We start from the raw sequence: 23,793 nt of genomic DNA, 5'->3' as shown, positions 1-23,793 counted from the left end.
TGTGGTGTGTCTGGTGCCGCCATCTTTGTACTCCTGGTAATACTGTGCAGCTGCCATCTTTGTACTCTTGTGGTGGCTCTGGTGCCGCCATGTTTGTACTCCTGATAATACTGTGTGGCCTCCATCTTTGTACTCTTGTGTCTGATGCCGCCATATTTGTGCTCATGATTCTGTGTTGTCGCCATATTTGTGCTCCTAGCGATCCCATTCTCAAGTTGTGATTATCACCACACATGTTGTTATTTCTCTGGGAGACCATACAGATTCGATCACTGCCACCAGATGTCAGGGGATGCAACTCAGCTGCCTCTTATGGTCAGGACAATTACACAATAGACTGACGAGTGATGGACGAGGCCACAGCTGCTTCTACTACAAGGCCGGTTATTGAGGAACTCACAGTGAGTGTACGGTATATGCACCTCCAATTCCAACGCATGGAATATATGTATATATACATATATATATATATATATATATATATATATATATATATACCCCCCGTATGGTCACTGCCAGCTCCACAATAACAAAAGGGAACCACTGCTCGCTGCCACCACCTCTGATTGGACACCCTTTACAGATAGCGTATGGCTTCAGGGTTGCGGTTTACAGAGCCAGAGGAACAGCGATATTAAATTTTATATAGTTAATAAAATATATAAATCCAGAAAGGTAGGCAGTGTTTATAAAAATATACAAAGATGATACAAAAGGGGAACAAAACAATATGGTATATATTCAATTACATAAAATAAAAGGGATAATAAGAGAAAAGTACTAAACCTAATCATGGAAATGAATCAGAGCTTAGTGGAAGAAAGTATTCCTTAGAGCAATAGACAGAATCACAGAGTACTGTGTCTTCCAGAACTGACAAATACCAAAAACCCAAACTTTGCTTTTTATTAGATCAAGGTTACCCGCACATGCCTCCCCTCAGTGAGCTTATATGGGGGCCTGTCATGGGATGTGCTAGGTCTTTTAGAAGTTTATGAGATTTCCAACTTTCAGCATATCTTTGCCCCTGGAGGTCCCAGGTGGGAGATATTATTGTGTTTTCTATCACGATTTTACCTTTCTATAGAGATGAAACATGGCACAGATAGCATCATCCATCGGAATGATATTAAGTTGGAGGGGTTCGGATGGCCTTACCATGATGTGAGTGAATGCATTATGGTTGTCCTTTCGCTACAGCGCTGAAAATATTTCTCCCATAAATATCGGATTGATGCAACCCCAATATTCATCACTGACCACTGGCTCCTGAGTGTCTGAGATAATTCCATGAACAGAGGAAGCCCCTATACTTCTCTGCCTCTGAGCATAAGAATCTTAAGTTTGTTGGCTGGTTCCCATCAGATCCCTAAGGCCACGATCCCACTATCAGTATTTAGTCAGTATTTGGTCAGTATTTTTTCTCAGGAGTAGGAGCCAAAACCAGGTGAGGAACAATCAGAGAAAAGGTATAATAGAAATAAGTGCATAAATTCTGCATTTATCACCCACTCCTGGTTTTGTCTCCCACTCCTGAGAAAAAATACTGACCGAATACTGACCAAATACTGATAGTGGGGACGTGGCCTTAATGTAATTACCTGCTCACAGCAGGAAGTCCCTACTTCAATGTTCAGCTCTTTCTCACTTCCCCAGTTATAATTAATCCCATATGTTCAATGTGAGGGTGATATGTCCCATGTCTGGAGATATCTTTATGGATTTTACAATTTCTCTCTAAGACATCTGTTGCATTATCTCCCTCCACTACCTAGAAATAAAACTACTATTTTTCTGGGCCCATAAACCTTAGATCTATGGAAATCCACAATTATTTTACACCAAATAGTGTAAAATGTAAAGAAACAGTAACAAAAAAATAATAAAATAGAATTTTTGGTTCCGGCATATAAAAAGCGACTGTAACATCATACGTACCCTAAAAAGGTACCGTTAAAAGCTCCTACAGCTCGGCACAAATAATAACGAAATGTGGCCCCACACAGCAACATCGCTGGAAAAATGTTCTCCATCCTCCCTGCTACCAATTCTTCTTAAGGGAGGGGTTTATTAGCATATCCACTCCCAGAATCCTTTGCTCCCACAGCCCCCTAATGACTTTGTCTCTCCTCAGTGTAGACAGAGCCCCAGATCCGGAGGCCGCAGCTCCTCACAGATGGCCTCCAGCTTTGTGCAGTGGCAGTATCATAGCCCATGAGGTTTATCCGAGGCGTGATTATTGCTAGTTGAAAACTTTTCCCAATACCCCGCCATGAGGGCTCGTAATACAGTCAGCATGGCAATTTTTGACAGCTCTCCCAGGAGACTGAATAGGTGGTTAATAGTAGAAAAAGAGCTATTGCTGTTTAACTGGAGTAATTCTATATACAGTTGAATTGGAGCCGTATGTTACATGTGTCGGGCTGAGAATTATAAGTAACATTTCACTTCCCTGAGGACAAGAGAATCAGCAAAGAAACGTGCGGGATCAATTACAGGATTGCTATCTAGTCAGCTGCTTCCCCGGAGATTTCTCCATGTAGTCATGTTGTTGTTTTTTTCTTGTTATGTGGGCATGGTATTGCGGTATTACAGTCACTATTAGTTATTATCTATAAGTGTCTGATAACAGCATCCCTCAGCCACCAATTGATTAAAAGTCCCTTATGGCATTTGCCCCCCCCCCCCTAATTCATCATAAGTCCCTGTATAGTGTTCTCTTCCACTCCTAGTTCATAATATGTCCTTTATAGCGTCCTCCACCAACCCCAATTCATTATGAGACCCTCTAAGTATCTTCCTCCCACAACTCAATTTATTCTAAGTCCCTTATGGCATCCTACACCACTCCCAATTCATAAGTCCCTTGTGGTGTCCTCCCGCACTCTCCTGTTTATTATAAGCCTCTGTATAGCATTCTCCCCAATTCATTATAAGTCCCTGATATCATCCTGTCCCATCCACAAGTCATTACAAGTCCCTGATGACGTCCTCCCTCCAATTCAATCGTTGCCTCTTATGGGATCATCTCTGGGATCATTTTCCCAATACCCCGCCATGAGGGCTCGTAGTACAGTCAGCATGACAATTTTTGACAGTCTCCCAGGAGACTGAATAATGGTGTTAGTATTAAAAGAAGTGTTTATGGGAGATAATTACTTGTATACAGTTGTATTGGAGCCGTATGTTACATGTGTCGGGCTGAGAATTATAAGTAACATTTCACTTCCCTGAGGACAAGAGAATCAGCAAAGAAACGTGCGGGATCAATTACAGGATTACTATCTAGTCAGCTGCTTCCCCGGAGATTTCTCCATATGGAGTCATGTTTTAGTTGTTTTTATTATTATGTGTTCATGGTATGGCGGTAATAAAGTCATTGTTTGGTGTTTCCATATTTTCATGGTTTGGCGGTATTCAAAAACTGTTTGCTGTTATATTATGTTCATGGTATAGCGATATTCAGCCACTATGTGATACTATTATGTGTCTATGATACAGTGCCATTCATTCACTATTATTAGTTGTTATCATTATAAGTCCCTGATGGTGTCCTGTAATGGGGGCTCCTCAGGGGAGATGAATGTATATAAAGGGAATAGATTATGAAGCATTTGCTCCATGTGCTGCACAGCACTCTTGTCAGCACTCTGTCAGCATTCTGTCAGCACTCTGTCAGCACTCTGTCAGCACTCTGTCAGCACTCTTGTCAGCATTCTGTCAGCATTCTGTCAGCACTCTGTCAGCACACTTGTCAGCACTCTGTCAGCATTCTGTCAGCACTCTGTCAGCACTCAGTCAGCACTCTTGTCAGCATTCTGTCAGCACTCTGTCAGCACTCTTGTCAGCACTCTTTCAGCACTCTGTCAGCACTCTTGTCAGCATTCTGTCAGCACTCTGTCAGCACTCTGTCAGCACTCTTGTCAGCACTCTGTCAGCATTCTGTCAGCACTCTGTCAGCACTCGGTCAGCACTCTTGTCAGCATTCTGTAAGCACTCTGTCAGCACTCTTGTCAGCACTCTTGTCAGCACTCTTTCAGCACTCTTGTCAGCACTCTGTCAGCACTCTTGTCAGCATTCTGTCAGCACTCTGTCAGCATTCTGTCAGCACTCTTGTCAGCATTCTGTCAGCACTCTGTCAGCACTCTTGTCAGCACTCTGTCAGCACTCTTGTCAGCACTCTTTCAGCACTCTTGTCAGCACTCTGTCAGCACTCTTGTTAGCATTCTGTCAGCACTCTGTCAGCACTCTGTCAGCACTCTTGTCAGCACTCTGTCAGCATTCTGTCAGCACTCTGTCAGCACTCGGTCAGCACTCTTGTCAGCATTCTGTAAGCACTCTGTCAGCACTCTTGTCAGCACTCTTTCAGAACTCTTGTCAGCACTCTGTCAGCACTCTTGTCAGCATTCTGTCAGCACTCTGTCAGCACTCTTGTCAGCACTCTGTCAGCACTCTGTCAGCACTCTTGTCAGCACTCTTGTCAGCACTCTGTCAGCACTCTGTCAGCACTCTTGTCAGCACTCTGTCAGCACTATTGTCATCACTATTGTCAGCACTCTGCCACATAAAGGGGCTGTGATACTGTTATATAATCTATTGCCTTTATACATTCATCTCCCCTGAGGAGTCTCCCGTTACAGGTTGATGAAATGCGTATGGAGGGTTTGTACAAGGACATTATTAGAGGGATAGGTCGCACTCGGGCACTGTCCTTGTCAGGACGGGGAGATATTGCATTGGGCACGACAGGGAACGTAGCTTTACCTGTCTGACTTTATTTCCCTTTTCTCCCTCCTGTGTGATGTTTTTGCTGATTGAAAACTTCTAATGGTAAGATCCAACTATTTTATAATTGAGGACAAGTTCACTTTGTCACTTTAATATCTGTATATGTCATTGTGAGATATTGGTACCCATATTTTAATCTTGAATATTAAAAGTGAGATTTTATTTACGAAATCTGATCCGGCTTACCCCTACTTAAATTCATTGGATTCTTGTACCCCTAGTGGGCTTTGCTAACCTGATAGCATCCTCCCACCACCACCAATTAATTAACCCTCCGTCAGGGGCATCTGATCTGACAGGCGCAGCTCACTCAGTTTCATTTCTCTATTTTCAGTGGTTTGTCTGGGAAACACCCTCCTCCCAGTACCTTCCTAACTTTAAAGGCTGTGTGAAACCTGAGAAGCCTCTTGTGCTGCAGAGCTTCAGGAGATCAGATATCAGCCCCTGAATGCGTCACACCTTTGACGGTTAGTATTTGCTGTTTTTATTCATCCCAATTGTTTTTTTAGCTTGTTTTATGAATAGCTAGTGCTAAATTTGTGGATTTGTCATAGAAGGTTTTGTTAGAAATAAGAGTGTGCTTCTCAGGCACATGGCGCCCTAACACATATTCTCTCTCTTGCTTCAGCTTTTCTTCTGAAATGGCGAGGAGAATATTTGACTTGTCAAATGCCCTTCATGTTGAGCAAGTGCAAAATATACTGCTTGATGATGATGAGACAGACCCCTTACAGCTAGAAGATTTAGGGGAAGAAAGTGACATTGATTCAGAAGATGATGTGGAAGAATGTCCAGATGTGTCTGATACAGATCAAGATGGAGAGAGTGCGGAGGATGCTCAAGACATAGAAACATATTATTTGGGCAAAGATAAAACAACAAAATGGATAAAAAAGCCACCCCCTAAACGTTCTCACACACGCTCGCATAACATTTTGAGCCACCTTCCAGGTGTCATAGGAACTGCAAGGAATGGAATGCTAAAAATGAAATGGAATGCTGGAACTGTTTATTCACTGATGACATTCTGGTCACAATTGTGACATATACAAATCAGTACATGGACACCATAAGGGACAGTTTCATTAGAAAGCGAGATGTCAACCCTATTGATGTAATTGAACTGAGGGCGTTTATTGGTTTGCTATATCTTGCAGGCGCCTATAGGGCAAACCGACAGAGTTTGGAGGAGCTCTGGGGTAGAGATGGGGACGGCATTGAGAAATTTTCCTTGGTAATGAATAGAAAGAGATTCAAAATTATAATGCGGTGTCCTCGTTTTGACGACAGAAGTACCAGAACTGAGCGAAAAAAAATCGGGAGATATTTGAAAAATTTGTGCAAACCTGTCAAAAAAGCTATTGTCTAGGTCAAAATGTCACTATTGATGAAATGCTCCCGGGATTTCGTGGTAGATGTGGCTTTCGGCAATATATCCAATCTAAACCAACCAAATATGGGCTAAAAAATGTTTCCCTTGCTGACTCCAGGATTACTTCTACCTACAATATGGAAGTTTATGCGGGGAAACAGCCAGCAGGTCCATATTGTGTAAGCAACACACCGAGTGAGGTGGGAAAGCGAATGGCTGAGCCTTTGTATGGTTCGGGGAGGAATATAACTGCAGATAACTGGTTTACTGATGTGGGTTTGATTGATTTTTTGAAATCCAAAAATATATCATATGTGGGTACTGTGCGAAAAAATAAAACACAATTGCCGCCACAGTTTATCAATGTGAAAGGGAGAGAACAATACCACAGTATGTTTGGATTTAGTGATGGGAAAGTTTTAGTGTCCTATGTCCCACGGAAGAACAAAAATGTTATTCTTGTATCCTCTCTTCATGATGATGATGATGTGATCGATCCTCGGTCTGAAGCACAAAATAAGCCGGAAATGATAACGTTTTACAACGAAACCAAGGGTGGTGTAGACCCTGCAGATCAGATGTGTGCTACATCTCCAGGTCCAGATGAATTACACCCCAGAGTACTGAAGGAGATTGTAGAAGAAATTTTAGAACCACTCTCCATAATCTTTGAAAATTCTTGGAGAACAGGAGAAGTCCCAGAAGACTGGAGAAGAGCAAATGTTGTTCCTATCTTCAAAAAGGGGAAGAAGGTGGACCCAGGGAACTATAGGCTGGTGAGTCTGACTTCTATACCAGGAAAGATCTTTGAACAAATTATTAAACAACATGTATGTAAGTACATGGATAAGAATGAAGTGATTAACCAGAGTCAGCATGGGTTTGTAACTAACAAGTCATGTCAGACTAACTTAATTTCCTTCTATGACAGAATCACTGACTGGGTGGATCAGGGAAATGCTGTAGATATAGTATATCTTGACTTCAGCAAAGCATTTGACAAAGTATCTCACATCATCCTTATTGAAAAAATGACCAAGTATGCAATGGACCAGGCAACTGTTAGGTGGATTCATAACTGGCTTAGTGATCGGACTCAAAGGGTGGTTGTAAATGGCTTCACATCCAGCTGGATGAATGTCTCAAGTGGGGTACCACAGGGCTCCGTCCTGGGACCTGTATTGTTCAACATCTTTATCAATGATTTAGATGAAGGAATTGAGGGTAAACTGATTAAATTTGCTGATGACACAAAGCTAGGAGGGATAGCTAATACTAGAGAAGAGAGAGAGAGGATTCAAAAAGACCTAAATAAACTGGAGCAGTGGGCAGCAACCAACAGAATGGTTTTTAACAGGGAAAAATGCAAAGTACTACATCTGGGCAATAAAAATGAAAAAAGCATATACAGAATGGGAGGAATAGAGCTAAGCAACAGTACATGTGAAAAAGACTTAGGTATACTAATAGATCATAGACTGAACATGAGTCAACAGTGTGATGCAGCAGCAAAAAAGGCAAATACAATTCTGGGATGTATTAACAGAAGCATACAGTCTAGATCACGTGAAGTCATTATCGGTCTTTACTCCTCTTTGGTCAGACCTCATCTGGAATACTGTGTACAGTTTTGGGCACCACATTTTAAAAAAGACATAGACAAACTGGAGCAAGTTCAGAGAAGAGCGACCAGAATGGTGACTGGTCTGCAAACCATGTCCTATGAGGAACGGTTGCAGGATTTGGGAATGTTTAGCTTGCAAAAAAGAAGACTGAGAGGAGACTTAATAGCTGTCTACAAATATGTCAAGGGCTGTCACATTGTAGAAGGATCATCTTTATTCTCATTTGCACAAGGAAAGACTAGAAGCAATGGGATGAAACTAAATGGGAGGAGACACAGATTAGATATTAGAAAAAACTTTTTGACAGTTAGGGTGATTAATGAGTGGAACAGGCTGCCACGAGAGGTGGTGAGTTCCCCTTCAATGGACGTCTTCAAACAGAGGCTGGACAGACATCTGTCTGAGATGATCTAGTGAATCCTGCTTTGAGCAGGGGGTTGGACCAGATGACCCAGGAGGTCCCTTCCAACTCTACCATTCTATGATTCTATGATTCTATGATTCTACTCTCAGCGTGTGTAGAAATGCCAGGCGCTGGCCAATGGTAATTTTTTTCACTATGCTAAATGAGGCAGGAATAAATTCTCTCGTTATTTACATAGGAAACCAGCTGGGATCACAGCGTAGAAGACTCTATCTAAATCACTGGCTCATGAACTGGTCATTGCAGAGCTTCGCAGAAGAAGTGTGAAAACAATTGGAATACCCTCTAGCATGCAAATGCGGCTGAGAAAATTTCGCACAGAACATGAACGCGAAGAATCACCAGCTCCCCCACCACCCAAAAGGCAGAGATGCAACACCTGCACAGGACTCAGGAGACTCTCAAATTATGCATGGAAAAATTGCCAAAATGCTATTTGCCTGTCTCATGCAGAAATGATCTGCAAATCATGCTCATTGCTCTGCAAGTGTACTTTTACAGGTGAACCGCTAACATCTGATAGTAACTGATTTTGAGTACAGTACTATTTCAGCAACCTTATAATTTATTTTGCTTATCTAAATTTTATGTTTACTAATAGTTTTTGAAGAAAACTGTCGGGTTTGTTTTGCAAGTAGCAAAATGTGTGCACTTTGAAACATATTACTTTTCTGGTTAGTAAACATTTTTTTTCCACCTGATTATGTGGATTCTCATTTATTACATTCCTATTAAGGTAACTGATCACTTTTAGAGCATTGAAATTTTAAAAAAAGGAAAATATAGCCAATTTTCTAGCCTGTGCCCCTAAACTCGTTATGAAACATATTGCCCCTGACGGAGGGTTAAAAGTCCCTTATGGCATTCTCCACTCAACCCCTCCAATCAGGGGTGGATTAAGAGTAGCAAGGGCCCCGGGCAGATTAGAAGGCGCGGGCCCCCCCCACCTGATTTATCACGTGACATGTCACATGATCCCCTGTGATAGATCATGTGATAGTTCACGGGAAATTAATTTGGCACAATATTAATTGTGCTGCCTCATCTGAGAGCAGAACAATATAGGGGCAGATACCCTGATTCCAGCGATGTGTCACTTTTTCAGCTGCTTGTTGTCATTTTGAGAAAATCACCGTTTTATCTGCTGCAGATCTAGCAGCTCTCTGAATGCTGCGCTCTGTATAGCCCCGCCCACACCACTGATTGGCAGCTTTCTGCCCATGCTCAGTGTACACAGAAATCTACTGATCAGTGATGGGGGTGGGGTCCTACAGAACTTACTAGTCATCTAGTGATAATTACCTTCTGACAAATCATTGATTTTATCAAAACAACACTAAGCAGCCCAGTAAGTGACACATTACTGGAATCAGTGCCTCTAACCCTACATTATGCTGCTCTCAGATTAGGTGGCAAAAACCTGATGACAGATTCCCTTTAAAGGAGCTGTAAACACAAAAAAAGTTTGTATTAAGAAAATACAAGCCATCTGTGAAATTAACTTTTTTTCATTGTTATTTCACATTAGACTGTATCTTCAACACTTTTGTCAGCAGGTCTTATTACAGACTCTGAATAGGGCAGCTCTCTCCCTCTCCCTCAGCAGAAAGTCACAGCATGGTTAAAAAACGGGATCTTTTATGATTTTCTCATAATAAATAAATAAATAAATAAAAAAGGACATGCAAGTCCTCCAAACTATTTTCCATTTCTCTATAGGGGAGGTCCTAAATCTTTCTTGTTCTTTAGTTGATCACATGTCAAAAAGGCAAAGCATTTACTATGAACTCGCTTAAAAAAATATACACTTGGAGAGTAATATCATCATCTGCATGTAAATATTCCTTGACTCTAAGGGCTCGCTCACACTGTCGTATAACATGGCCGAATGCTATGTGATGTTTTATCGGATAGGACTCGGCCCTATGTTATACTATGGGAAAGTGCAGATCTGCTATTATTGGCATGAGAAAATAATCTCATTCGATATTCGGACCATGTGCACCCATACAAGTCTATGGGCGCACGTAAAACATTGGACTGCACTCGGATGTCATCCAAGTGCAGTCCGATGAACACTCACAGAGACTATGGAGAAGATGGAGAAATTAAGTTATCCATATCTGTGCTGCGAGAGAATCGGATCACACTCAGTTGAAGCTCTGACAGAGTTTGAGCCGAGTGTCATTAGCATAATTGGCCCTATTCTCTTGCATGAGAGAATATATGGCTTAGTGAGTGGACCCTAAAACTGAATAGTAGTGACGGACAGGCACCTCACAAGCGGGATCCATGTAGCTCTCAGATGTCATGTAGGTAGGGCTTCATTCCATGGGGTAGGGCTTAATTTCAAGGTATATAAAAAAATGGACTTCAAATAAAAATTAAATGAACACAAAAAGCACTAATTGAATTATTTTTTTCGTATTTATGTTTGCAGCCCCTTTAAAAACCCTTTGAGGACCAAGGCACATATATGTCCCATAGTTTTAAACTGGAAAAAAATTTGATTGAATAAAATTTAAGGTCCTCGAAGGTTTAAGTAGGTCATAAATTCATATGAATACTTGCTCATACAATTGCACATGCCAAAAGATGAAGAAGAACAGAATCAAAAATATGACATTAAGTGGAGCACTTACAGGTATTCAAGGTGAAAGAGACCAGCAAAGGCATCGTCTCGAATGACAGTAAATGAGTTAGAATTCAGCAAGCTGAAAATGAAGACAGCAGGTTAGAAGCGAACCAGACTTTATGGTGCTCAGAATTAGTCAAGCAGAATTTATTGACTGCTCTTGCAAAGCACTGAGACTCCCGCTGTGTATAGATGGTGCCGTGCGGCCTCCCGCTGTGTATAGATGGCGCCGTGCGGCCTCCCGCTGTGTATAGATGGCACCGTATAGATGGCTATGTGCGGCCTCCTGCTGAGTATACGTGTATAGATGGCTACGTGCGGCCTCCTGCTGTGTATACATGGCACCGTATAAATGGCTATGTGCGGCCTCCTGCTGAGTATACGTGTATAGATGGCTACGTGCAGCCTCCTGCTGTGTATGGATGGTGCCGTGCGGCCTCCCGCTGTGTATAGATGGCTACGTGCGGCCTCCCGCTGTGTATAGATGGCGCCGTGCGGCCTCCTGCTGTGTATAGATGGCACCGTGCGGCCTCCCGCTGTGTATAGATGGCGCCGTGTGGCCTCCCGTTGTGTATAGATGGCACCGTATAGATGGCTACGTGCGGCCTCCTGCTGAGTATACGTGTATAGATGGCTACGTGCGGCCTCCTGCTGAGTATAGATGCCACACGGCGTTCCCCCCAGAGACAGCAGGAGGCCGCACAGCGCCATCTATACTCAGTGGGAGGCCGCACGTAGCCATCTATACACAGCAGGAGGCCGCACGGCGACATCTATACTCAGCGGGGGGGCGCACGTAGCCATCTATACACAGCGGGGGGCGCACGTAGCCATCTATAATGAATATCTGAGAAGAGCCCTAGAGAAGCAAGAACATTGGAAAACCAAGAGGTGGTGGCCTCAAGTCAGGTGTAGTGTTCAACAGGGCAAGACTTTCTAACCTGCCCACACACACACACACACACACACACACACACACACACACACCTGCCCACACAGACACACACACACACCTGCCCACACACACACACACCTGCCCACACACACACACACACATCTGCCTACACACACACCTGCCCCCCCCCCACACACACATCTGCCCACACACACACCTACCCCCACACAGACACACACACCTGCCCACACACCTACACACCTGCCCACACACACACACACCTGCCCACACAGACACACACACACACCTGCCCACACAGACACACACACACACACCTACACACCTGTCCACACACACACACACCTGCCCACACACACACACACACACACCTGCCCACACACACACACCTGCCCACACACACACCTGCCAACACACACACACACACATACCTGCCCACACACACACACACACACACACACCTGCCCACACACACACACACCTGCCCACACACACACCTGCCCACACACACACACACCAGCCCACACACACACACACCTGCCCACACACACACCTGCCCACACACACACACCTGCCCACACACACACCTGCCCACACACACACACACACACACCTGCCCACACACACACACCTGCCCACACACACACCTGCCCACACAGACACACCTGCCCCCCCACACACACGCACACACACCTGCCCACACAGACACACCTGCCCACACACACATCTGCCCACACACACATCTGCCCACACACACACACTCACCATCCCCCGGCTCCATTCCTCCTGCCTGCTCTCTCTCCGCTCCGGTGGTAAGTAGCAGTACAGGCCGGGCGCGCACTGCGTGACGTCACAGCTAGGAGACACGGCCGCGCACAGAGCCGTGTCTCCTAGCAGTGACGCGGCCGGGCCAGCACAGGGAAGTTAACTGCTTGCAGTGCTGGCCCGGCCGATGAAGAAGTAGCGGCGGTCGCTGCTGGGGGAGCGGTCCGGGGCCCCCCCTCCCGCCACTGTATGTGCCGCGGCGGCCCGCACATATAATGAGGGCAATCCGGCATTAGACACCCCGCCCGGAGCCGCGGGCCCCTTGCAGGCTCGGTGCCCCGGGCGGTCACCCGGATTGCCCTCATTATAATCCGCCTATGCCTCCAATTCATCATAAGTCCCTGATAACAGACTCCCTGACGGCAATTCATTGAAAAGTCCCTGTATAGTGTTCTCTTCCACCCCTAGTTCATAATATGTCCTTGATAGCGTCCTCCTCCTGTTAGTGTCTTCCCCCCCAACCCAATTCATAATAAGTCCCTTATAGACTCCTTCCCCACCCTCTGGTTTACTATAAGCCTCTGTATAGCATCCTTCCCAATCACCCAATTAATTATAAATCCCTGATATCATCCTCCCCTACCCCCAGTTCATTACAAGTCCCTGATGACGTCCTCTCCCCAATTCAATCGTTCCCTCTTATGGGATCATCTCTGCATTGCTGGACAGGTCTGGAATACTGAAGAGACAGTTCCCTTCCAGGACGTAGAAACCAATGGACAGAACGTATAGTGGTGAGTGGTGATAGTCTGTAACCAGAAAGGAGGAGCAGACGGCCGATAATACAGGAGAAAGTCATTGTGTCAGTGATCATGTACAGAAGCCCGGATAGCTCAGTCGGTAGAGCATCAGACTTTTAATCTGAGGGTCCAGGGTTCAAGTCCCTGTTCAGGCGGAAGCTTTCAATAAAGATGAAACCAATAAATGCTATTTCTAAAGGATATAAGAGACCTAGGGAAGGAAAAATGATGGCGACTGTTCAAGAAAATATCACGGTTAGGCTGTGTTCACACGATGCGTATTTCATGCGTTTCCGCGGCGTTTTTGCAGTTGCGTAAACGCCGCGGAAACGCATGAAAAACGCATGGTAGAAGGGCAGCAATGTTCCCCAATGGAAATCCGCATGTGCTGTGCCCATGATGCGGATTTTTCCGCAGCGTTAACGCTGCGGTCAAAAATCCGCAGCATGTCAATTAATTTTGCGGAAACGCGGCGATTTCGCCGCCATTGACTTGCATTAGAACGCGCCAATTCCGCAAGACAGCATTTGTACTTGCGTAATTGGTGCGTTCTAATGTGCGGATGGTACCCGGGTGTGGAGGAGAGGAGAGTCTCATCCACACCCAGGTACCATTAAAAAAGCTGTAAAAAGAAGAATAAAATAAAAAATAAATGTATTCTTACCATCTGTCGGCCCGCGCAGCGCTCCCGCTTGGTTTCCGGCACTTGCAGTGAGTTGTAGGACCTGCGCTGACGTCAGAGTCATGTGACGGGTCACGTGACGCTGACGTCGGCAGGTCTTTCAATTCAAAGTTGCCGGCAGCCGGGAGAACGGAGTGAGCAGGACAGCGCGGGCCATCGGAGGTAAGTATATACACTCTCTCGGGTCACACTGTATAAATCCATGCTGTTTGCATGGATTTATATAGTGTGACCTAGTTGTCAAGCACTTTCCAGGTGATGCTAACATCGCCTGGAAAGCGCTTGTCAATCTGCATGCGGAAACGCATGTGAATCTGCATGTGGATCCGCATGTATTCTGCAGGAAAAACGCATGCACAATCTGCATGCGTTTTTTCTGCCAGGGAGATGCAGAAATGATGCAGAAATTTTCTGCTTCATTTCTGCATCGTGTGCACATACCCTTACTGTTCTTTGATTTCAGTTAGTTTTGGGTGGTGACCTTGTTCTCGTTCGCTGCTCTCTTGGCGCCAACAACAGGCAATCACTGGTAATGTAATGTACTAGAACATAAGTGAGGGCTCGTTACATATTCCACGTAGTAGGAACTTGTGGACAGTCAGTATAGAGGAACTATGTGGCGGTATTCAGTTCCTATTTGGTGTTATTATGTGTTCCTGGTATGACGGTAATGAGTCACTATTTAGTATTATAATGTGCTCATGGTATGGCGGTATACAGTATTTATTTGGTGTTATTATGTGGTCCTGGTATGGCGGTATTTAATCACTATTTGTTATTATATGGTCACAGCATGACAGTATTGCTTCTCAGCTGCTCTAGCGCCATCATCAGGAAGTCCTTGGTAATGCAATCCTCTAACACATAAGTGAAGGTTCCCCCAGGACGCAGGAGCAGACAGTCTGTATAGCAGGAGGTGGTGACACTATGATCAGATGGAGGATGAACCCCCTCCCCTCCCCCAGTCTGGGGGGCTTTTCTTTCTTCCATTACAGACTTAGGGGAGGGGTTTATTAGCATATCCACTCCCAGAATCCTTTGCTCCCACAGCCCCCTAATGACTTTGTCTCTCCTCAGTGTAGACAGAGCCCCAGATCCGGAGGCCGCAGCTCCTCACAGATGGCCTCCAGCTTTGCGCAGTGGCAGTATCATAGCCCATGAGGTTTATTCGAGGCGTGATTATTACTAGTTGAAAACTTTTCCCAATACCCCGCCATGAGAGCTCGTAATACAGTCAGCATGGCAATTTTTGACGGTCTCCCAGGAGACTGAATAATGGTGTTAGTATTAGAAGAGGTGTTTATCGGAGATAATTACGTGTATACAGTTGTATTGGAGCCGTATGTTACATGTGTCGGGCTGAGAATTATAAGTAACATTTCACTTGCCTGAGGACAAGAGAATCAGCAAAGAAACGTGTGGGATCAATTACAGGATTACTATCTAGTCAGCTGCTTCCCCGGAGATTTCTCCATATGGAGTCATGCTTTAGTTGTTTTTATTATTATGTGGTCATGGTATGGCGGTAATAACGTCATTGTTTGGTGTTTCTATATTTTCATGGTTTGGCGGTATTCAAAAACTGTTTGCTGTTATATTATGTTCATGGTATAGCGATATTCAGCCACTATGTGATACTATTATGTGTCTATGATACAGTGCCATTCATTCACTATTATTAGTTGTTATCATTATAAGTCCCTGATGGTGTCCTGTAATGGGGGCTCCTCAGGGGAGATGAATGTATATAAAGGGAATAGATTATGAAGCATTTGCTCCATGTGCTGCACAGCACTCTTGTCAGCACTCTGTCAGCACTCTTGTCAGCATTCTGTCAGCACTCTGTCAGCACTCTTGTCAGCATTCTGTCAGCACTCTTGTCAGCATTCTGTCAGCACTCTGTCAGCGCTGTCAGCATTCTGTCAGCACTCTTGTCAGCACTCTTGTCAGCACTCTGTCAGCAATCTGTCAGCACTCAGTCAGCACTATTGTCAGCATTCTGTCAGCACTCTGTCAGCGCTGTCAGCACTCTGTCAGCACTCTGTCAGCGCTGTCAGCACTCTGTCAGCACTCTTGTCAGCACTCTGTCAGCACTCTGTCAGCACTCTTGTCAGCATTCTGTCAGCACTCTGTCAGCACTCTGCTATTGTCAGCACTCTTGTCAGCATTCTGTCAGCACTCTGTCAGCATTCTGTCAGCACTCTGCTATTGTCAGCACTCTGTCAGCACTCTGTCAGCACTCTGCTATTGTCAGCACTCTGCTATTGTCAGCACTCTGCTATTGTCAGCACTCTGCCACATAAAGGGGCTGTGATACTGTTACATAATCTATTGCCTTTATATACATTCTTCTCCCCTGAGGAGTCTCCCTTTACAGGTTGATGAAATGCGTATGGAGGGTTTGTACAAGGACATTATTAGAGGGATAGGTCGCACTCGGGCACTGTCCTTGTCAGGACGAGGAGATATTGCATTGGGCACGACAGGGAACGTAGCTTTACCTGTCTGACTTTATTTCCCTATGTTTTTGCTGATTGAAAACTTCTAATGGTAAGATCCAACTATTTTATAATTGAGGACAAGTTTACTTTGTCACTTTAATATCTGTATATGTCATTGTGAGATATTGGTACCCATATTTTAATCTTGAATATTAAAAGTGAGATTTTATTTACCAAATCTGATCCGGCTTACCCCTACTTAAATTCATTAGATTCTTGTACCCCTAGTGGGCTTTGCTAACCTGATAACATCCTCCCACCACCACCAATTAATTGAAAGTCCCTTATGGCATTCTCCACCCAACCCCTCCAATTCATCATAAGTCCCTGATAACAGACTCCCCGACCGCAATGCATTGAAAAGTCCCTGTATAGTGTTCTCTTCCACCCCTAGTTCATAATATGTCCTTGATAGCGTCCTCCTCCTGTTAGTGTCTTCCCCCAATTCATAATAAGTCCCTGATATCATCCTCCCCTACCCCCCAGTTCATTATAAGTCCTTGATGACGTCCTCCCTCCAATTCAATCGTTGCCTCTTATGGGATCATCTCTGCATTGCTGGACAGGTCTGGAATACAGAAGAGACGGTTCCCTTCCAGGACGTAGAAACCAATGGACAGAACGTATAGTGGTGAGTGGTGATAGTCTGTAACCAGAAAGGAGGAGCAGACGGCCGATAATACAGGAGAAAGTCATTGTGTCAGTGATCATGTACAGAAGCCCGGATAGCTCAGTCGGTAGAGCATCAGACTTTTAATCTGAGGGTCCAGGGTTCAAGTCCCTGTTCGGGTGGAAGCTTTTAATAAAGATGAAACCAATAAACGTTATTTCTAAAGGATATAAGAGACCTAGGGAAGGACAAATGATGGCGACTGTTCAGGAAAATATCACGGTTACTGTTCTTTGATTTCAGTTAGTTTTGGGTGGTGACCTTGTTCTCGTTCGCTGCTCTCTTGGCGCCAACAACAGGCGATCACTGGTAATGTAATGTACTAGAACATAAGTGAGGGCTCCTTACATATTCCACGTAGTAGGAACTTGTGGACAGTCAGTATAGAGGAACTATGTGGCGGTATTCAGCCCCTATTTGGTGTTATTATGTGTTCCTGGTATGGCGGTATTTAATCACAATTTGTTATTAGATGGTCACGGCATGACAGTATTGCTTCTCAGCTGCTCTAGCGCCATCATCAGGAAGTCCCTGGTAATGCAATCCTCTAACACATAAGTGAAGGTTCCCCCAGGACGCAGGAGCAGACAGTCTGTATAGCAGGAGGTGGTGACACTATGGTCAGATGGAGGATGAACCCTCTCCCCTCCCCCAGCCTGGGGGGCTTTTCTTTCTTCCATTACAGACTTAGGGGAGGGGCGTTATTAGCATATCCACTCCCAGAATCCTTTGCTCTCACAGCCCCTTAATGACTTTGTCTCTCCTCAGTGTAGACAGAGCCCCAGATCCGGAGGCCGCAGCTCCTCACAGATGGCCTCCAGCTTTGCGCAGTGGCAGTATCATAGCCCATGAGGTTTATCCGAGGCGTGATTATTGCTAGTTGAAAACTTTTCCCAATAACCCGCCATGAGGGCTCGTAATACAGTCAGCATGGCAATTTTTGACAGTCTCCCAGAGGACTGAGTAGGTGGTTAATAGTAGAAAAAGAGTTATTGCTGTTTAACTGGAGTAATTCTCTATACAGTTGTATTGGAGCTGTTTGTTGTATTTGTCGGGCTGAGAGTTATATATAAAGTTGTACTTCCATAAGGTTAAGGGCGTACATAGAAATCATGGGGCCCCACAGAAGAAGTTATAATTGCCACCCCCACCACCAAAAAAAAAGTAATAATTGTCGGGGGTGCAGAAGAGCAGATCTCACAACCTTCCAGCCTTTACTTAGTAATTTTCCTCCTGGTGAAGTCCCAGATTCCTCTTTCATTGTCCCCATAAAGTATGATGCCAACAAAAGTGCCCCCCAAACACAGTATGATACCCCCATGGTGAATTCCTCCACATTAGCCTCCACATGCGCAGTAAAATGACCCTACTGTACCCCACTTCAACTCCCAAGGCAACATATGGTGACCCTAACACAGTATGATCCCCCAAGTGTGACCCCCACACAGCCCTACATACAGTATAATGGCCCCACACCTCTCCCCACTGTATAATGGCCCGCACTAGCCCTCCAAACAGTAAGATGGCCCCCACACAAACCTTCACACTGTATAATTGCTTGCATACAGTATAATGGACCCCCACATAGCCTTCCATATAGTATAATGCGTCCCCCCTAACTTTCCATATAGTATAATGCATTCCCCATGATCCTCCATAAAATATAGTGCACTCCCCATGGTCCTCCATACAATATAATGCACCCCCATGGTCCTACATACAAATTAATGTACCCCCATAGTCCTCCATACAGCCATACAGAATAATTTACCCCCATGGTCCTCCATACAGTATAATGATCCCCAGGGCCGGCTCCAGGTTTTCGTGGGCCCTGCTCGAAAGCGTCTCAGTGGGCCCCTTTAACACATACCACGATTCATGATGCACAGATGAGGTAGAGGAATGTAGATATAATACAATGCAAAGATGTCACTCACTTCTTACATTACATGAGTGATATCTATTGTAAATTCTACAATATCTCAGAAACCGGCGAATGCTTGCAGCGCACAGTGCAGACCGGACAGTATAGTCCTCCATACAGTATTATGGGCCCTATATAGTCCTCCATACAATATTATGGGCCCCACATAGTCCTCCATACAGTATATGAGCCCCATATAGTCCTCCATAGAGTATTATGAGCCCCATATAATGCTCCATGCAGAAAAATGGCCCCATATGATGCTCCATGCAGAATACTGGGCCCCATATAATGTGCCATGCAGAATGGACCTCATATAATGCTCCATGCTGTATTGTCCCCATATAATGCTCCATGCAGGCTGGGCCTCATCTAATGCTCCATGCAGGCTGGGCCCCCCTACAATGCTCCATGCCCCTATTAAATGAAAAAAATAGAATACTCACCTCACCTCATCTCTCCTGCTGCTGCTGCAGCTACTCTACTCCGGACTCCTCAGCGTTGCATTCTTCCCGCTCTCTGCGCTGTGACTGCTCAGGAGAGGGCGCTCTGGAAAGACATCATCTCGCCATCTGACCTGAGACATCACAGTCAGGAGAAGCGGAAGATACAGAATCTGTGGAGGAATGGGGAGAGGTAAGTATTGTGCCGGGGTCCTGAGCAAGCGGGTGGGGGGAGGGCAGTCGCAAGCGCTGGCATCAGACTCCCCCGCCCACAGGCCTCATAGCGCGCCGAGGTGCCTGATGGCGAGTGGCCCCCGCACTTGCCCGAGTGCGCCAGGTGCTGACGCCAGGCCTGATGCACCCCTATGGTCCTCCATACAGTATAATGCACCCCCATGGTCCTCCACACAATATAATGCACCCACCGTGATCCTCCAAACAGTATAATGCACCCCCATGGTCCTTCCCACAATATAATGCGCCCCACATGGTCCTCCATGCAGTAGTATGCACCCCCATGGTTCTCCATACAGTAGTATGCACCCCCAGGATCCTCCATACAGTAGTATGCACACCAATGGTACTCCATACAGTAGTATGCACTCCCATGGTCCTCCATACAGTAGTATATACCCCCCATGATCCTCCATACAGTAGTATGCACCCCCATGATCCTCCATACAGTAGTATACACCCCCATGGTTCTCCATACAGTAGTATGCACTCCCATGGTCCTCCATACAGTAGTATGCACAACCATGATCCTCCATACAGTAAAATGCACCCTCATGATCCTCCATACAGTAGTATGTACCCCTTTGATTCTCCATACAGTAGTATGCACCGCCATGATCCTCCATACATTATAATGCACCCCCATTATCCTCCATACAGCAGTATGCACCCCAATGGTCCTCCATACAGTAGAATGAACCCCATGATCCTCCAAACAGTATAATGTGCCCCCATGGTCCTCCATACAGCATAATGTACCCCCATGGTACGCCATATGATATAATGCACCCCTATGATCCTACATACAGTAGTATGCGCCATCATGTTACTCCATACGGTACTATGCACCCCCATGATCCTCCATACAGTATAATGCACCCCCATGGTCCTACATACAGCATAATGCACTCCTCATACTGTATTATGGCCACCGGTCACTGATTTAAAAAAAAAATACAGTACTCACATCTCCTGGTTCCACCTGATTCTCTGGTCTCCTCAGCGTGCGGTGTGAAGCGCCGGACATCTCGGAGCAGCGGGCACCCTGTAATGACGTCATCGCGCCCGCTGCTCTGACACGTCAGACACCGAGCAAGAATGATGGGGGTGGGAATGTCTGCTGACGCTCCCTCCACCATCATCATTGCTCGCACTAGGTCCCTCCTCCGGCCATCAGCAAGTCAGTAGATGCTTCCACCCCCATTATTTTGTGTGGGCGGGCAGTACTGGTGCTAACGGGCAGAGATGGGGCACAGTGCGGTGAGGGCCTGCTGCAGTGATGGGCCGTTGCGGCCCCACGGCTCAAGGGGCCCCATAGCAGTGGTGTGGCCTGCCGCCATTGGCGGTACGCCAGTGCCTAAGGCCAAAAGATTAAGCAAAGAAATATGGAGAATCAGTAACAGAATTAATATCTTGTCAGCTGTTCTCTGGAGATTACTCCAAATAGAGTCATGTTATGGTTTTGGGGTGCTATTATATGGTCATGTTATGGCGGTGTTACAGTCACTATTTGCTTTTGTGTGTTCATAGTATTGTGGTATTATTCAGTCACTATTTGGTATTATTGGGTGTTTATGGTACAGTCACTATTTTTTAGGTTTTTTTCATTATAAGCTTCTGGTAACAGCCTCCCCGACCCCCAATTCATCAAAGTCCCTGTTTAGTGTTCTCTTCCACCCCTATTTCATAACATGTCATTGATAGCGTCCTCTCCCACCCCCAGTTCATTATGAGACCCTCTTAGTATCTTTCCCCACATCAGAATTTTCCTAATTTCTGCATAAATTTGACCTAAAACGACATCAGCTTTTCACAAGTGGATGAAGAACCAAATCAAATGAGTCCAAAACATTAAACTTTTACACTTTTTTTTAAAGAAAATAATCCAATCTCACATGTATGTGAGTGACAAAAGTATGTGAACCTTTAAGGTTAGCAGATAATTTGAAGGTAGGATCGATAGGGAGGGTTAATATATGGCGGTATTTAATCACTATTTGTTATTATATGGTCACAGCATGACAGTATTGCTTCTCAGCTGCTCTTCTTGCGCCATCATCAGGAAGTTCCTGGTAATGCAATCCTGTAACACATAAGTGAAGGTTCCCCCAGGACGCAGGAGCAGACAGTCTGTATAGCAGGAGGTGGTGACACTATGATCAGATGGAGGATAAACCCTCTCCCCTCCCCCAGCCTGGGGGGCTTTTCTTTCTTCCATTACAGAGTTAGGGGAGGGGCGTTATTAGCATATCCACTCCCAGAATCCTTTGCTCCCACAGCCCCCTAATGACTTTGTCTCTCCTCAGTGTAGACAGAGCCCCAGATCTGGAGGCCGCAGCTCCTCACAGTTGACCTCCAGCTTTGCGCAGTGGCAGTATCATAGCCCATGAGGTTTATCCGAGTCGTGATTATTGCTAGTTGAAAACTTTTCCCAATACCCCGCCATGAGGGCTCGTAATGCAGTCAGCATGGCAATTTTTGACAGTCTCCCAGGAGACTGACGATGTTCTTTGGGTTTTAATTTCACGGCATTTAGATTGCAGTAAGTACAACCTAATATCGTTGTTCTTCTGCTCAGTGCGGTGATAGCGATATCACATTTATATACGGGGATTTATTTTTTACTAGTTACAAAAAATCTTGTCTTTGTCTCTGTATTCTGAGCCAGAACTTATTATTTTCCGGTTGATGGAGACGTACGAGGACTTGTTTTTTCGGGGCGAGGTCTAGCTTTCATCAGTACTATTTTGGGGTCTATATGACTTTCTTATCTCTTATTATTCCATCGTATTTTGGGAGGTGACCAAAAAAATCCCAGAAAATTTGCCATTTACACTTTCTTCTCATACCAAATGTGTTAATTTTTTATCTGTTTTTGGAAAAGGGGGAGATATTATCTATATATAAATATATGTGTGTGTGTGTGTGTATAAAGATCAAATACAATATATATATGTAAAATATACAAGTGCTTCTCACTAAATTAGAATATCATCAAAAAGTTAATTTATTTCAGTTCTTCAATACAAAAAGTGAAACTCCTATATTATATAGAGTCATTACACACAGAGTGATCTATTTCAAGTGTTTATTTCTGTTTTGGCGTTCCATTATGTTGGCCATTTTGCATATAGTACAGGCTCTTTTTGCACATAGTACAGGCTCTTTTTGCATATAGTACAGGCTCTTTTTGCACATAGTACAGGCTCTTTTTGCACATAATACAGGCTCTTGTTGCACATAGTACAGGCTCTTGTTGCTCTCATGTTATGTGTATGGTCCGAGCAGAAGTGACGGGGAACTGTGCAGAGATGGGGCTCGGCCTTGTTGCTCCAGACGGGATTACGGTGTGACTGCATAGGTGACCCTGTGAACATCGGATGTTTCCCCCCGTTCAGAGTCAGTCGTAGGGGGCACACAAAGCAGGCGGGAGCTGTGCACATCAGTAGTTATGGTGTGCAGCCTTAGGTCACTTACAGAGCGAAGATAACCTCTGTGACTGACCCTGGCAGGTCCAAGGAGGCATTCATGGTATCAGTATAGATCCCTTCATACTTCCCAGGTGCAAGAAATAATGTATTTATATAATACAAGGTGTTGAACAGTGGTTGATTTCAGACTAAAATCTAACCACTCCCTTGTGTGGTGCAGAGGCCAGAAAGCTCAGTCGGTAGAGCATCAGACTTTTAATCTCAGGGTCCAGGGTTCAAGTCCCTGTTTGGGCAGAAGTGTTTTTTTAATAAAATGTAATGATGAAAAAATATTGAAATGACTGTATGATACATATATGTCTACCAGGAGCTGGTTGATAATGACACAATATTATGGGAGGTGGCTCAGTATGGAGGACGAGCGGTGATTTCCTCTGATGGCGTCACAAGGTCTCCTGCACAGTCAGTTTCCTATATTGTGAAATCCATAGGGCCCCAGATTACTCTGTCCCTGATGGACCTGGCTTTATACAGATTTCGGGTAAATATAAATGACGGGAGAGGCCGAGCCAAGGTCTCTCCAGGA

At 45.0% G+C, this 23,793-nt stretch overlaps 6 non-coding genes across 6 annotated transcripts; all 6 read left to right on the top strand.

Annotated features, from left to right (window-relative positions):
- Window positions 1-2,185: 2,185 nt before the first annotated feature.
- Window positions 2,186-2,325, top strand: LOC141168140 (U4 spliceosomal RNA). The gene has a single exon (XR_012251890.1). It is a non-coding gene; the product is annotated as a U4 spliceosomal RNA (small nuclear RNA).
- An 11,079-nt stretch (window positions 2,326-13,404) lies between these two features.
- TRNAK-UUU (transfer RNA lysine (anticodon UUU)) lies at window positions 13,405-13,477 on the top strand. Its single transcript has one exon. It is a non-coding gene; the product is annotated as a tRNA-Lys (tRNA).
- Window positions 13,478-15,132: 1,655 nt separating this feature from the next.
- Window positions 15,133-15,272, top strand: LOC141167722 (U4 spliceosomal RNA). Its single transcript, XR_012251514.1, has one exon. It is a non-coding gene; the product is annotated as a U4 spliceosomal RNA (small nuclear RNA).
- A 1,952-nt stretch (window positions 15,273-17,224) lies between these two features.
- On the top strand, window positions 17,225-17,297 carry TRNAK-UUU (transfer RNA lysine (anticodon UUU)). Its single transcript has one exon. It is a non-coding gene; the product is annotated as a tRNA-Lys (tRNA).
- Window positions 17,298-17,994: 697 nt separating this feature from the next.
- Window positions 17,995-18,133, top strand: LOC141168264 (U4 spliceosomal RNA). The gene has a single exon (XR_012252007.1). It is a non-coding gene; the product is annotated as a U4 spliceosomal RNA (small nuclear RNA).
- A 4,000-nt stretch (window positions 18,134-22,133) lies between these two features.
- LOC141168285 (U4 spliceosomal RNA) lies at window positions 22,134-22,273 on the top strand. Its single transcript, XR_012252026.1, has one exon. It is a non-coding gene; the product is annotated as a U4 spliceosomal RNA (small nuclear RNA).
- Window positions 22,274-23,793: the final 1,520 nt, after the last annotated feature.

This window comes from Phyllobates terribilis, unplaced genomic scaffold, assembly GCF_046119375.1.
Source record: "Phyllobates terribilis strain yellow unplaced genomic scaffold, ASM4611937v1 Scaffold_11__3_contigs__length_659146591, whole genome shotgun sequence".
Lineage (NCBI taxonomy): Eukaryota > Metazoa > Chordata > Amphibia > Anura > Dendrobatidae > Phyllobates > Phyllobates terribilis.
Note: the sequence above shows the minus strand (reverse complement) of the source record. Positions and strands in the feature narration are given on the sequence as shown.